This window comes from Chanos chanos, chromosome 15 (genome assembly GCF_902362185.1).
Source record: "Chanos chanos chromosome 15, fChaCha1.1, whole genome shotgun sequence".
NCBI lineage: Eukaryota > Metazoa > Chordata > Actinopteri > Gonorynchiformes > Chanidae > Chanos > Chanos chanos.
Window position 1 is genome coordinate 3,589,048 of NC_044509.1, and position 12,872 is coordinate 3,601,919.

Sequence of the window (12,872 nt, forward strand, 5' to 3'; positions counted from 1 at the left end):
TCTTTCTTACTCTCTCCGTCTAACCTTTTCTATGTTTGTGTGTTCCTTGCCCATAGACCAATTAACTGTGTGCTCAGTCTCTCCCCCTCTCTCCCTCTCGTCTAGCATTCACTTGTATCTGTCAGAGGACAGACACTGAGTTGTAGTCTACTGCAGGCTCCAGTCCATACTGTAACTCTCCTGGGTTGGCAGAATCCAGGAGGTAGAGGACCACGATGAGTAGGTGATTTATCGAGAAATAAATAAAATCATATGATCTTATGATTTTTCAAGTACTGTTGAGATGCAGAGAGTTGAACTGTTTATGCACCAACTGAAATACAAAGATCTAGGACTTGGGGAGTTCATCATTTATTCAGTTTCAAAGGGAAAATGAAAGAGTGTTCAACTATTTCTCTGTGCTAAAATAACTGAAACCTAATGTCAACATGTCAGATAATCTCACGCTATGTACTTTTCCTTAAATTTTTACCCAGTCCAGTGTTCATCCTTTCAGAGAGACGTTTCTTTCTCAAGTGGTCTTTCTCTCCAGATCCGAAAAACATACTTACGTTTATGATGCATGGCGCAATTTCTACATTTTTTCCAGCTACTTTTGTACTTATTTTGAATCAGAGACTGTGAAATTTAAGGTAAAACGCTCATTTTATTACACATTTTACAGAAACAGTTCAACTAGTTTCTGGACATTTCACTTGAGACCATCTGAAATCCCGAGCAAAGTGCTTGTGCGTTGCTAGTGTGTGAGGAGAGCTTGGTTCTGGTGCTAGGGCGTAAGTGGGCAGACAGAGACTAAGGACCCTGGAGTCTGTGAAAGCTATCGCAGTGACTTGAGGAGAGTGCAGAGGAAATGCACACATGCTACGGTCATCAGCTCTTCTCCTGGTCGCTTGGTTAAAGTTGTTTTTTTTTTTTTTTCCTTCAAACGTTTTCCTTATTTATGATGGGAAGGATCAGGCTCAGCTGGAAGTTTTTCCTTTCCTCTCTCTCTCTCCACGTCTCTCTCTCTCTCTCTCTCTCTCTCTCTCCCCTTTTCTTTTTAAAGATAGACGTGCTGTCCAGCCACTGATTCACATCCTACTGCGATGCTGTGAAGCTCCAGAAACTTAAATTGAGTGATTGTTTTCACAGCTCGACAGCAGGGAGGAATAATGAGTGTTTTTTTGCAAAAAAAAAAAGATAGATCAATCAGAGGAAATATATGTATAGATATATAACTCTTTAAAAAAAAAGATCTTTTTGTTGACTGAAGGATATTTGACTGAATATAAGAACACCCACTCACTCTCCTCAAGTGTAAAAGTCCACTAAATTCTGACTATCTGTCTCAATACAACTGAAAGATTGGGGGGGGGGGGGGTTCTCTCAAATGGTTCGATAAATAACTGCAGAGTAGGGTGAGTGGATGGTGTCTCCTTTTAACTGGTGAGCAACGTTTGTCAGGAACGGTTAGGAATGCACTTCCGTTCACCCAGCTGTGAGGAACGGTGGGATGTGCACCGCGAGCTGTCCCAGAGCAGCGTTTGGCTACCATGGTAACAAACATATCCTTGGACAGAACAGGGAATACTGGAGTGTTTTACGTCAAAGATCTTGGATGCTCGTGCGTAAGGACATTCCTTCTCCGACTAAGGGGACGCCACTGCTGCTGAAGCACACATACTGGGTGTTAATCTGACTGCTTCTCTGGATTCTGTCTCCTAACCCATAGGTCAGAAGGTTGGATCATGACCCCTTGTCTTAAAAATGTAGAGAGTACAGGTTTGTCCCCCCACCCCCCACCCCCTCCTTACTTAGCTTGCATTCTCTGTCCCTCCTTGTCTGGGAATTCCATATTGAGGGTTGTTCCAACTCCGTGGGAGACACATGAATGAAGCATGAATCCCTTGGTTTTTTTTTTTTTTTTTTTTTTTTTGAGGAAACATAGAAGGAATCTAGATGATGATGTCAGCTTCATCTTCTTACTTTGGTGAATGCAATCAGAGCCCACGTCTTCTCTGGATGGAGCATGTGGAAGCCAAGAATTAGATACAGCAGCTCAGGTCATCGCTCACACAGTTCTTCACGGCATGCGGAGGGAGGGCGATCCTCAGCAGCTTATTAAACAAGGCCTCGCCACACACACCCGACTCAACTAGTCAGGGCTCTGAACAGCCTCTGGAAATTAAACTTAGGTGTGTCGTGTTAGGACTAGAACAAAACGACGTTTTAGCTTTTCTACCCTTTATGTGTAGCTTTTATCCAGATTATGTTCCAGGGAAGAATCAGATATACATGACCTACAGAAATGACAGCGAGTGCTTTAGAACTTTTTTTTTTTTTACTTTAACTGTAGCAGATAAATCATGATACAAAATTTATAGGTTCCCCCACAGGTCCTTATGATATTTTACGCAAGGGTCAAGTATGAAATGCAACAAAGCAGATATGAGAACTTATCCTTCAGCAAAGGGAATTTTTATTTTTTTTTTTTTGACATGCAGAATCAATGTCAATGGCAGCGTTCGGTCATCAACTTCTTTTGATACATGAAGTAATTCAAAGCAACCCTGCAGAGAAACGTTCTGGGTCACCATCATTCTCAGTCAATCAGACAATCTGTCTCTTGGTTAAGACATGAGGTCAAATATCAAGGAAAGGAAACACATCCTTGAATTTAGATTTCCACTGGTTAAAAAACATTTGGGTCTGCGATGCTGTTGTGAACACCGGGCTGGGTGGGACTCTCTTAATTTGGTGCTGACTCGACACTGTTTTGGATCCATGGAGCTTTACTCAAGGTCACCTCTCCGATCGGGCCAGCATTGGATTATTTACAGGAGACGGCCTGACAGTGTTTATACCAAGATGAAAACAGATCTAATCAGCCAGGAGTAAGATTGCAGAAAGATAATTCATGAGTGTTTTTTTTTTTTTTTTACAACCTACTCATCGCCGCTCACAAGGAGCTCAAACACTACAGCACATCCAATCAAAGCCTCAAATGTTTACTCACAGCTTTCAGAGGGTTAGAGTTGGCTAGGGGCCCTCCGACGTGTCTTCTTCTTCTTCTCCAGTCCGAGCTCCTGGAAGATATTTGCTGTGTTTCTTTTATAAGCATCGTTTAATAAGCAGTTTTTGATTTATTGAGACATTTTTAAAAACTTGTTTGATATTTCCAGTAAGTCTCATGGACAAGTCATTGCATGAAGACCTACCTAACCTATGTTCAAAAGGTATTATTCAAGAATTTAGAACCAAAAAAAAGCACAGAGCCTGCAGTCCCAAGACTTAAAATGAACGTATTATATGATCTGACTATTCATTTTCAAAGCCGAACCTCTCAGCCTTCCATAGGTTTCACTGACTGTGGACTGTGGATGATGTCTTAAAGGCAAGGAAAAAGTCTTCGCTCGTTAATAAGAGAACCTTTCAATCTACTCACACTCACAAATCAGTTGACATTCCAGTCTTCTGGAAAAAATCACTCTTATCATGTTATGTTTAAAACTTTCTGTCCTTTGCGTCAGATTGAGTTTTCCATCTATTCTCCGACATGTAATGGAAAACTGCAGTGGAAAAAAAAAAAAAGACACTCATGCAAGTGAAAGAATGGAACATACAGGAAAAAAAACACAGCCTATCGCTGATTTTCCCAACCCTCTGGCTTAGCATTGAGTAGAACTGTTAGGAAGTAGAACTGTTATGAGATACTTAATATTTAATAAGCAGAGAGAAAGGAACAATTAAGCCCAGGGACATTTTTTTTTCTCTTAGCAAAAATGGGACACTGCGTCTGGCCAACAGCATTTGCAAGCTGTACTAGAAGCCCATCCTGGAACTAATTATCGACGCATGTGAGTAAGAGTTTTAAAATAGATATCTTTAGGGTCTATAAAAATTTTGGATGGAGCGCGTGCTATTGGCGTGAGTGACCGTATGGGTCACTGAGATCACTTTTTACCATATATTGCAGGTCTATACGCAGAGTCACTGTACAGTAGCGAATTTACAATAACGCCCCGAACCAGACGGCTTACGTTATGTCTCAACCGACCCTGATTAGGTGGGCACTACAGTGACTGTTCCTCTCTATGTGCAATTATCTGACACTGGCTTTCCTGGCATCACCAAAACCTTTCCTTTGGACATCTGTTCTTCCCAAAATAGCCTCTGACCTGATATAAAGGACATTATGAATGTGTCTTTACCAATGGGAGACAGTGTGCCGTGTTCCTGAGAGAGACCTGTCAGTTAAAAAGGATTAGCCCTGAGGATTCTAGAAACGAAAAATAGCTTTGTTTGTGTTTTGCGGATAAACGAAGAGAAGAGGAGACTTTCTTCAGTCTTTCTGTCTCTTCATCTTCATTTCGCTCTGTGAGGAGACTGGACAGCTTCCTGGCTCCCTCGGCATCCACATCCAAAAGACGGAGCCACGTGGACCGTTTCCCCGGCGACAGCGGCAAACATGAGATGACAGAATGACTGAGTACATGCTACAGTCCAGGCTTGTGCCAAATATACTAAACTCCGCCGTTGCGGGAAGAATTATAACATCTTTGGACAGGAGCCCGCGAAAATGAGTCATGGTGTGTTATCTCTCTCAGCACCCTTCACCGAGACAACGAGGCCCAGATCGAACAACAATCAGCCAATCAGACGCGCTCTCTCTGTCATAACTCAGTTATGAGTTTATATGAGGTTTACATTAGATGTACTTGTTATTCGAGAGCAGGTGGAGGCACATCCATCCTCAGAACAAGGTGACTGGCCTGCCTTAGGTGGGTCAGATTTAACGATAGGCTTCGTGAACTGTACCCAGTTCAGTGCATTGTTGCACAATGATATCTTCTGTTATCATTCCTTATGTAATTATACTGGCAGCGAAAGCGATTCCCCTTCCATCCAAGATGTCACCTTCCAGTCATCTTACCTGTGTAATTAAACTGACATTGCCATTCGCATGACATAACACAACACTGCTGTCAGAATTTAGTTCTGTCTACGTGGGTCACGGTTCTTGGCCAACACATACATATTGAGTTTGTCCTCACAAGTTGCCTGTTAGAGTGACACAAATCTGATTGATTGTGGTGATATCAGGACACATGTAACTCATGTTCCCTCAGAACTGTCCAGAACATTGGATTGTCAAGTTACTTGTTTCCAACCAAAGGCCCGAAAGATCCAAAAGAATTGCGTAGAAACAGAAACGGGAATAAGGCACGTGTTGTTGTTGAGGCACCTGGATACAGACAGCCATCACCATCAGTCGTCAGCTAATCTCATCTGTATGAAGAGTTAGAAAACAGCCGTTCTCATCTCCTCACATGCAATTGATCTGACCCTCTTTGTCTGAGAACTGACCGTTTGCTGGGTTTTAAACAAAAAGACCTCCATTGCTTTAGCACCTCGTTCAGCCGACCGTTAAAAAAAAAAAAGTGTTTGTATCGACAAAGACGGAGCTGAGGAAAAATTTTTGTTTGACTTTCCTTTTTTGGATGAACCGAGTTTGACCGCTATTCCTCGCCCTCTGGTTCTTGCGCAAGCCACTGCTTGTCCTCTGTGTTTTCAGGAGTCATGGAAATAAACGACAAAAACTCCCTGTGCATCAACTGAACTTTTCATACAAGTATTTTAATAAAGAAAACAAAAAAACAAAAAACCAATTCTACTTCAATACTTCAAGAATCAAAATCGATAATTGATCAGAATCAGAATATGATCAGATTTTTTTTTTTAAATTCTGTGTTCTTTGGTAATAGTTAAAGTGAAACAGTGTTGACTTTAAAGTCAATACGTTTTTGTTCCCCCTTAAAATAACAAATCATGTGTTTTCTGTGACTGGCGGTACTCTTTTCTCTTTTTTTTCCCCCCCATTTCCCCCCTTGCTGAAGTCTTTTGGTTGATTTGAGTTTCCCTGGTATCTTTGACATTACATAAGACCTGAAACTCTGCACCATGCTCAGATCCAGCACAGGTGGGCTCAAACACTGTGTGATGCGATCAGAGGTTAAACACCAGCAGCTGTCCCTCCCGCCGAAGAGAAAGGGAGACAGAGAGAAGGATACAGAGCGTTGGCCTAGCAAAGGTAACCTTACCCTACGGCACGGAAACTGCTTTAAGAAGCGAAAGCCAGTTCTGTTAATTAGACCAGGTTCATTTAACATTAGTGTCTCTAATCAAAGTTGGTTTGTCCGGAGTGTTGAAACTCTTTTAGGAGGATATTGTGATGAACTGTGTCCCAGGAAAGTGCAAGGAAGGAGAATTTTATGATCAATGGGATCTTAAAGCCAGATGTTTGACTTGAAACAACAGTGGAAAACTCAGTTTTGGAAAACTCACTGTAAACAGTAACCATGATTGAGGTAGGTCTCATTACTGCAGTTTACCATGTCAAAATTAACGAGAATGTGATGTTTTGTACAGTTACGCTGAAGTGGAATAAACAGGTCCTCTCTTACACGAAGCAAACCTTCAACTTAAAAGCTGTGATGTGATCAGCCATACCAGATGCTGACCAAAATAAGTGAAGATAAATAAATAAACAAATATTAGTAATATAATGTCTAAGGTGGAAAAAAGTGTGGTATTCACAGTAAAAGAGTCACCTAAAGCCCACAGGGTTTTACATAGATTTGGCTCTAACTCCACTCTGTTTAATAAGGGCAAAGTTTGATGGAAGACTGATTTCTTTGGCCGCATTCCTGGAACTTTTATTGGATATCTTCACCAGAGCGCGAGGCTTCAGATTGTTGTGGACACCAAAAAGCTTTGTAAATTCATCAAGGTGTTGAAGAGGCCTTGTTGAAAATGGCAGAAGTCTCTCCGAGCAAGAGACCAATGAAAATGCCTTTGCCACCCGGTCTGAGTTCTCGGTTCCGCGGTTGCGCAACAGTGGTGGCCGTCGGGCCTCCCAGGCGATCAATGCGTGTCTGAGCAAAACGCAAAAATACGGAACAAAATGTACCCCCGAGGCCTTTTACTTCGCGGACTTGTGTCTCGGACCCATCTCCTTCCCTCTCGGAAAAGCGGAACGCGTTGCAGCCGTGGGCGAAGATGATGTAATGAAACCCATTACAACAAAGCGGGTCGTCCCGGATCACGCTCGACTGAACTACGATAAATCTCCGGACCGCGAGACAGACCGTGGGACGTCTGCCGTACCTGCCATGTTGCCAATTACCCTCACACCAGGATCCACTCAGCTAGAGGAGTCTGCCATGTACCCGCTATAGCTCATCTGCTCCAAGGACGCGTGGACAAAAGAACATGGAAAATCCCAACAAAAATCGGAAGATGGAAAAGCTGGAAGGAGCATGGAAAATTCTGCTCTCCGCGCTCTTGTCTTGCATTACCGAAGAATAAAATAAGGTGCTGTCCATCTGATATTCCGAAAAGAAAAAAAAAAGGGCATCTTAGGTTCAACGGACACTGTTTATATGCATTTTATGGAAAAGTGAGTTTGTGTGGGCAGTGTGGACTAAAATAGGAATAATCATTCACTGTGAACTGCTGCTTTGGTAAATGTTTTGACACATAAAAAGGTGATGGAAAGGCGGTATTCTCTTGTTTTGCAACCGTGTATTTTAGGGAGTTCAGCAGGTGTGGGCACAGAGGGATCATTTTGGCACAAGATGTACCCTTCAAAACATTCTGGATTTATGTCCACCATGCCTATTGATCTCTTTCACTGTAAATCGTAAATTTGCTTTGTCATGGGCCTCTGTTATGTGTGAGAGTGTGTGTAAAAAGTCTTTTAAAGATCCCTTTAAACTTTTTAATAGACATTAAGACACACAGTGTTACCATTTTTGTTTGCTCGACCTCAGCTACGCTGTAACGAATGTTAATTAAGAATAAAAGTAATCATTTAACACAACGTCTGATGCAAATTAATTCTCTTGTATGGCGTGACCCATTTTAAAAGAACTGACCTAATTTTTTTTACTGGAGCCTGTCTCTCTTTCTCTCTTTCTCCCTCTATCCCTCCTTCTTTTGGAGGACTGACATGGGTCACGGAGGAACAGGACAGAAAATCACAAGCAGGTGTTTGGAGTCTGCGAACACAACGTTACGTCGAACGAGCTTATCTGCGAAGCCAAGGCAAACGTAAGGAGCTTACCCGCCTAACCATCCTCTGTGTGCGCAGCTGTATACCGTGATGATCACCTTGTGTTCGTGTAAGGACCCTTACAGACTGACGACAAGTTTCTGTCCCAGAGTCATGAACTCTGTCACCGTCACACAAGCTCACGTGACCTTTCACAACACGGCTGAACGGTTCGCATATCCCCGAATGCTCCGCGTTGTTCACGTAGCGTGACAAGCAACTCACGAGTGAATGGTCGAAGGACATGTTACATACAAAGCTTTTTATAATTTAAGTAACAACCTCCTACGTACCGCTGTATACAAAAGGCTACAGGGTTTATCAGAGGACAGGTCGGTCAGCTCAGCTCCTTTTAATAGTGTTTTTCTTACTTTAAGAAATCTGATCATCTGACCCGAGGATGGGGATTTTTATACCTCCCATTGGCTGTGAAAGTTAAGTTTCAAGATGCTAATATTAACGTCCTTGATGGAAAATGAAACAATGGAGAATGTGTTAGGCCAGAATTTTGACCTAGCCAAACCCTGAGCTCATACAGTCACTGTTTCCATCCAAGGATGCTAATGGTAGCATCCCAAAACGTGGATATGGCAGCCAGTAAGAAGAAACTAATCCAGATCGATAGAACTGTTTACGGAGAGACAACAACGGAGGGCAACGGAAGAAGTGGAAACAAAAACTTTTCAGTTGAGGAGCTGGAGGACAGATCTGTAGAAATGTGCTGTTGTTTACACTGACTCTTTAATTTTATTATGTCCTTCTGACGCACGTACACTTGCCATGGCATTTTAGTAAACATTGTAACACTGGAGTGTTACCATTGTGTTTAAACGAAATTAAACGAATTCATAAATGATTTAAAACAGTTTGATCCTGTCTTTCTCGGATGTGAATGAATTAATTTTCAGTGCTGAAAGCTGTATGAACATGGACAAGTCAAGACAACTGGACGAATGAGCAACAAACATTTAATTTCGATCCAAATTTTGAGCATGTTTATACAAAACATCATTCAGCAAATCTGCATTAGCACAATAAATCTTTATGAGGACCACTGATAAAATACAAAACACGTCAAGTACATTTCGGACATTATCAAAATAACAAACGCACACACACACACACTCGTACACGCACACACACAAAATCCATATACAGTTTTTCACAGAAGAAATATTCAGAACACTAGCTACATAATAAGTCTACCAGCATACTTTGAAAAATATTTTATGAATCTGTCAATGGATGTTTATATAGCCATTAAACTGCAGAACAGATCCAAAGGCACAAGTTACAAATAAAACGGCTTTAAAAAGTCAAAAAAAAAAAGAAAGAAAGAAAGAAAACCCCCCACAAAAGATACAGAGCATATACAGTAAAAACAGTCACAAAGCAGACATTTATAAGGCTCAAATTCACAGACGATACTCGCTCACACTCAAAAAGAAATGTACAAAATTACCCCCTCTGAAAAGTGATGGCTATCCAGAAACGACTGGAAAAAGTTTCATGATTACTAAAACCACTTTTGTTTCAAACTGGACACAGACAAAACTGAATACTGTACACGTAACAGTAGTTGCATACATCCGAAACGACATCCAACAGGTAAATGAAACCATGCTATTATTATTATTTTTTATTTTCCTCTGGGTATTTTTGTTGTGTAGGGAAACATGCAAGAGGTACTGTGAAATCTGAAACAGAGGGGGCGAAATCATCTAGAAAAATGCGTCACTACGCACTCCCAGATGACGAGGATGACGAGGCACACAAGTTCATCTGACCACAGCAATCTCAGTCAGACGCAGAGAGAGGCCGGGATCATACAGGTATGCTACATGACACACGATAAAAACACTGACTTCAGAGCCTCCTCACATCCTGTATTTGCTCCCCCCCCCCCTCCCTTGCTTTATGTCCAGTGCTATAGATATTGAAGTATTTTCTCCTAAACCTACAGCAAAAAAAAAAACACACTAGTGCAGAGACAGTAACACAACATACAATACATTGCGTTCGGATGATGAAACACTGAATGTCTTCAAAAAAAAAAAGTAAAGTCATCCAAATTCACGGACTGTGCAAACCCTCTCTATTCTTCGAGTCCATTTCACATTGTCACTGCTCATTGTCCACTGCAGTATAAAACGACCAAAAATTAAAAAGGTATTCTACAAAAAGGTATTGCACAATGTACAAACAGTAGGGAGTTCTTCTTGTTGTTGTTGTCGTTGTTGAATATTTAAAAAAATATCACATTTGGAATGGAACAGCCTTGTGTTTACAAACGACTGCCCTGTGCAATATTTCAGTCACGCGTAACAGGACGCGCGTCCAGACTCTAACCACAGACTTTCAGCAAGTGCTAAAATATTCTTTGAGTTGGAATCTCTGGACGTCCTAAACTAAACCTCAAATACTGCTCTTTTCTGTCCACGTCAGGCTAGGCATTATTAGGGGCTTTGCCGTGAAACATCATTAGGCACATTCAGATGTGGGCCCGTGATTAACTAAAACGTAGCCTCAGTTCCACCATTCACAGGCAATACTACAATGAAAAGGATATCAAAATATTATCCTCATTTGTGACCAAATCCTCCCTCAGTAAACTGTGTGCTCTTTGCGACGGCTTGTTGGTCGTGTGTCCCCTCTTCTGGCATGTCACATTTCAGCGGGGAAATTCCTGTTCTGATTCTCAGGAGACACTGTCAGGGACAGCGTAGCAGCAGGAGCAGCTTGGAAGATGCAGCAGAACACAGACATATGTTTAGTTTAAAACAAACAAACAAACAAATAAAGAAAAAGACAGAGAAAGAGAGAGAGAGAGAAATCTCTCATTTCATCCCACTGTGCTCTTCTCAGCTCAAAGTACCCCGACACAAAGAGCTTTTACTGGGACCCCAAAAAGACCATGAAAGCTACACACGTTATAAAATTACTGCAGTCCCTCAAGGGTGGGGAAACTCCTCTCTTTAGAGAGCTGTGCAGGTGCGGATGGAGGATTTGGTCCAACACAAACCTAACACACCTGAACCTCATAATCAAAACGGTTCTTCAAACCGACTGGCCGAATCAGGTGCGTTACTGTAGGTCTGGAGCAAAATCCAACATACCTCGTGTGTCTCTCTCTCTCTCTCTCTGGGAAGAGAGGACTGACTAACTCTGGTTTAGCTGACAGACTACATTAGCCAGCTTCTAGGCGGCCTAGAAAACACACCAGCGTCAACGCTGCTGGCAAAATGCTTGAGTAAACCAACTGTCAAAACGGGTTTCTGTTGATGATCAGCAATCTGTGCTAACACTCAGGCTTAATTTTGCTCTGGCAAAACTGACAGTTTTTCTGCTCACTGTTCTCTGTCCATCACTAAGCAAAAGACGCTCGCTAACGGAACAGCACATCAGCTCCTATGAGCGAACCTAAACAATCTGACATTCATATTCCAAGTCTGTCAAAACAATCACCTTAAAATGGGATTAGACCAAGAGAACGATGCAGTGTCTCTAACCAGACAAAGGCAGGTCCAAATTATGCCACATGTACCTGTAATCAGGACACTCAAAAGCATTGGTACCAAATTATTCCTGATACCCGTTTTTGGTTTAAAGAGGGGGAAAAAAGAAATCGAAATCCTCTGTGACTCAATTACTAAGACTGTAATTACTCAAAGTTGTAAAAACAAGTTTCAAAAAGAGTTATTACTGCTTTTATCCAATCGTATCCCTCAGTGTCTGTTTGCGTCATGTCCTCTTAGCACAAGTCCTCTAACTTGTTTCAAACTGACAAGGTAACGTATTATGGAGTGCTGTATTCTGTTAAAAAATGAAGTAGCAGTACAGTATTTCAAAAGGCTGAAAGTTGAAAACAAGTTTAAAACAGAACAAAGCAAAAACATATGAATGACGTAACACAGAGTAGAATTTACGTATTTCAAGTTTCAAGATTACGCACACACACACACACACACACACACACACACACACACACACACACACACACACAAAAGAACAGAAGACACAGTTAAGAGGAGTAACTGTCTGTGAGAAGAATGTTTGAAAACTGTGAGTCCAAGAGGAGCCATAACACACCGACTCCACAGTTTTCTGCTGCTTAGCAGAGACGGTTTTTGGGGACATGTCAGTGTCAAACTCCTAAAATAAAATTCCATGCAACAGGAAAAAAACATGAAGAGTCTATGATCCTCACACTGTCTCAGTCCAGTGTGCACTGAGCATCTTTTGAACTAAGTGATAAGTGTGTGTGTGTATGTATGTGCGTGCGTCTCTGTGTGTGTGTGTGTGTGTGTGCGTGTGTGTGTGTGCATCAGGGCCAGAGTCTGGATCTCAAAGTTGTCAGTCCTCAGTGTCAGCGTTAGCTTGAATCCTTTAACCTGGACACTTGGTCTGGACCTGGGTCATGGTAAAATAAAAAAAAAAAAAAGAGAGAAGAAAAACCAGTGTGCCTATGCTGTGACGTACTCATCACTTTTTAACAGTAACAGAGAAACATAAGATGTATAAATGCATGAGGGTCGGCTCTGGTCAAAGGTCTTGGCCTTATCAAAACACCAACAGGCTTTGTCTGTGTCAGTCTTTGGGGAGGGTGAGGGAACATCTTGGTCCAGGGTCAGGATCTTGGAATATCAGGCAATATCTGGAATATCTGGTCTATGTCTAGATCTTACGGGTCCTAATCTTGGTCTGCATCTCAAGCTGTTGTTTTTTTTACCTCAGACTTGGGGTGTGTGCACATAAAAAAAGGGGGAGTCGGGGGGGGGGC